Genomic DNA, 3,587 nt, shown 5'->3' with positions numbered 1-3,587 from the left:
ATGTCATCCATGGTGTAAAAATATCAAATGGGAAATTCCAGAAATAATCCATGAACTCTAAACTGCACACCATTCTGAGTAGTATAATGACATCTCACATTATACCACCACCTGGAACACGAAACATCCCTATGGACAAAGTGTATATGCCATCTATATATATATATTCTTCCTTCAGATGCAGCCATCTTGGTTATCAGATCAGTCTTCACAGAATCACAAGGCTTGTTTAGGTAACCTTTATTGTTTTTAGTAATGGCCTCAAACGGTGAGACAACTGATCCTGGACATCTTCTTACACTGCACTGTTCTATTTCATTATTAGCAATTAGTCATCTCTTACTGTGCTTAATTTATAAATTAAACTTTATCACAGGTCTGTAAAGGAATTGGCAATAGAGGATTTAGTATTAGAAGCAGTTTCAGACATTCAGGCAACATTACCCCGCAGGTAAGAAAGGATCACTGCTTTCCATCCCTGGATGCCTACGTTCTATGAAAGTAAGGAAGGGCAGGAGAGGGAGGCAATCTACAGGGAGACAAATTGTTCTGGAGAATTTGACTTAGCTGACCTCTACAACTTCTTCCTACTTCCTCCTCCTCTCTCTCCCTCCCTCCCTCCCTTCCTCCGTGTGTGCGTTTTTAAAATCATCACTTTAAATCTGAAAGTTCCTCAAATTTTTTTCAATGAATTAGTAACTGGGATTTTATTCAGTCTCAAATCTTTAGCAAAATATAGTTCACCAGTACTTCCCACTCTATCCAAAGACATTAATCTTCAGTTCTCTCCTTGAACAAATCAGGTATTCTAATTTCCTTTGATTCAGTGTAGCACACCAGAAATAGCTATAGCTACTTTTCACACACAAGTGCCTGTTACTTCTACCTTCACAACCTTCATAGTAAAGATTGATTCCTTCTTCTTCAAACATCCCCATTCCCACCATTACAATCTGCTATTTCTCTTTTTAAAAAAAAATTTTTTTTATTTTATGTGTATGAGTGCATTGCCTGCATGTGTGCAAGTGCATCCATGTCTTCAAATGCCCAAGCAGGTCAGAAGAGGGCGTCAGATCCCCTGGAACTGGAGTTATGGACAGGTGTTAGCTGCCATGTGAGTGCTGGGAACCAAACCCGGGTCCTCTGTAAGAGCAGCCAATGCTCTTAAGCCCTGAGCCATCTCTCCAGCCCCCAATCTGCTGTTTCTTACACTTCCAAGTGGTCTTCCTTCATACTCCTACCTTTCTGTCTTCTACTGCAGTCAGTCATGAAGAGCCAATTTGTTTATGGCATTTTTTTTCTCCTTAAAATCCTTTGGCTGCAAATTTGTACACAGGATAAAGGGAAAACCATTTAACAGCACCTACAAGGCTTGGCATGGTCCAGGACCCCACCATGACAGGTTTCTCATTCTCTGGGCTCCGTCCATAGGGACCTTCTCTCAACTGCTCACTCTAGCTATCCCGCTCTTCTTTCCTTAGCAAAAAGCAAATAAATACATAAATACAAAAACAAAAGCCACGTAATCCTGGAGAAGACATTTATGATCCCCATGACACAACTCAACTCCTCAGCCATTGTAAACATGCTCACCGTCACATGGTTTTCCTGTGCAGGGCTTATTACATTTGCAATTAGGTCTCTGACCATGTCATTATTTATATTGAAGAGCTGTGGCAACTCCATTTTAAAACCAACCTCCATTTTATTAAACACCCCAGTTGAATCTTTCCAGTAAGAGCAGTTCCTGGAATACCCAGAGACCAACTGCCACAAACAGTCAAAACTGCCTCCCAACCACAAAACGGTCAAAATAGCCTGACAACCAACCAACCACCTACGGCCCCATACATTCACCCCACCATGACGTAAGGCTGCGGTGGGCCCCCTATAAAAGGGCAGCCCAAACGATGGACTGGGCCTTCTCATAGAGGTGGGGCACTAGTCTCTGTGTTAAGGTCCCTACCACCGTTTGTACTTATGTTCAATAAACCTTGCTTTTGCAGTTTTGGAAGTGTCGGGCAGTCGCTGGTCTCTTTGGGGTCCTGAGGCTGAAGTATAACACTATAATGCCTGCCTTTCTGAAGACAGGAACCATGTCTGTTTGTCCATATTATTTATTTCCAGTGCCTTTGATAGAACTTGGCATGTAGGTATTTAATAGGTATTTGGTCAATGAATGTCATCTGCAACAGGAGACAAAAAAAGTCTGACTTGAATGTCTTTCTTTTTAAATTTAAGTTCACCCAGGCCAATAGTCCAATGATCTAAATTCTAGGGAAAGGAGAGAGTAAATAGGATATTGCCTTTTAGATAAAATGATGAAATATTAGCCTAAATTTACTCATACAGTTACTAAAGGTCTACATAAACAAGTATAATCAGTGACATACTCTTCCCCCAACAACTGAATAAAAAATTCAATGAGTCTTTATTAAATGGTCTGGGCCTCTTCACGTGTTTTGGTTTTATAAATAACACTCCGTTTTTATCAATGAAAAAAATAAATGGTCTTGATATTTAAAATTTCTTAAATGTAGGAGGGGAAATAATCTGGCATAAAAAGCAAGGAAAGACACAGTATTTTAGTTTGTAAAATTGGTTTATTTACAATTTGGTATTTTTAAAATTATATCTGAAAATTTTATTTTTATATATTTCCCTGGTAGGCATTCTATATTTACTTAAATATGGAGGCAAAGGGTAGGAAACCTTAGTAAGTTTGAATTGAAGAGATTTACCTACTGCTACAATCAGTGAAATTTAACTTCTAATCCCTGAGAATTAAAGTGTCAAAAATATTTTCATACACTCAAATGTTAAAAAAAAATAAGAACACAGGAAATAACAGAGCTACAATTACTCTTCCTACAAATGGCCATATGCCATTTCTACAAATTAGTAGGTGTATGCAGTTGCATCTAAATTCATTAGGTATACCTAAAGAGACTTAAATGCTCTTAAGTGCTCAATTTCTTGTGGTTTCTCCCAAATGAAAAATACTACTGAAAACTGATAATTTATGTTAATGATGGAAATGCTCACAGCTAGCAGAAATTCCTTCCCTCTTCCTAAACTTCTCTATCTTAGACCTATTGCAGCTTTTACAAAGTCACTTTGGAACGAGTCACTCCATTTTCTTCAGACGTCAACAGAGGATAATTATAGCTCAAAGCAACGTATAAGGATGAACTGATGCTCACAAGCCACTGTGAGAGCTGCAAGGGAATTCTTTTCTGGTGAGTGATGCTCTCTGTAAAACGTGATACAGCTACAATGCATCTCAGCATGTCCTTGTTAGAGATGGCCAGTTGATACTCCAGAAGAGCACTATTTATCCTTGAAGTCCTCACTAAACTTCCTTGAGAGGCAAGGAAATGGCAATTCCCCCCACTTCCTCCACAGGAGGAAGGACATGACCATAAAAGGATATGACCATAGCCAACCAGTTAAGTCAAAATAAAACCGAATAAACAAACCAAACACTGCATGCAGACACAGTTTTCCTTATGTGTACAACACAGTAGTCAATTTTTCATTTTGGAAGACGTTAAATACCACTAATGACATCTGTTTATTTGTCTAAA

Source organism: Nannospalax galili, unplaced genomic scaffold, assembly GCF_000622305.1.
Source record: "Nannospalax galili isolate Female #2095 unplaced genomic scaffold, S.galili_v1.0 scaffold463, whole genome shotgun sequence".
NCBI lineage: Eukaryota > Metazoa > Chordata > Mammalia > Rodentia > Spalacidae > Nannospalax > Nannospalax galili.
The sequence above is the reverse complement of the archived record's forward strand: the minus strand, read 5'-3'. Positions refer to the sequence as shown.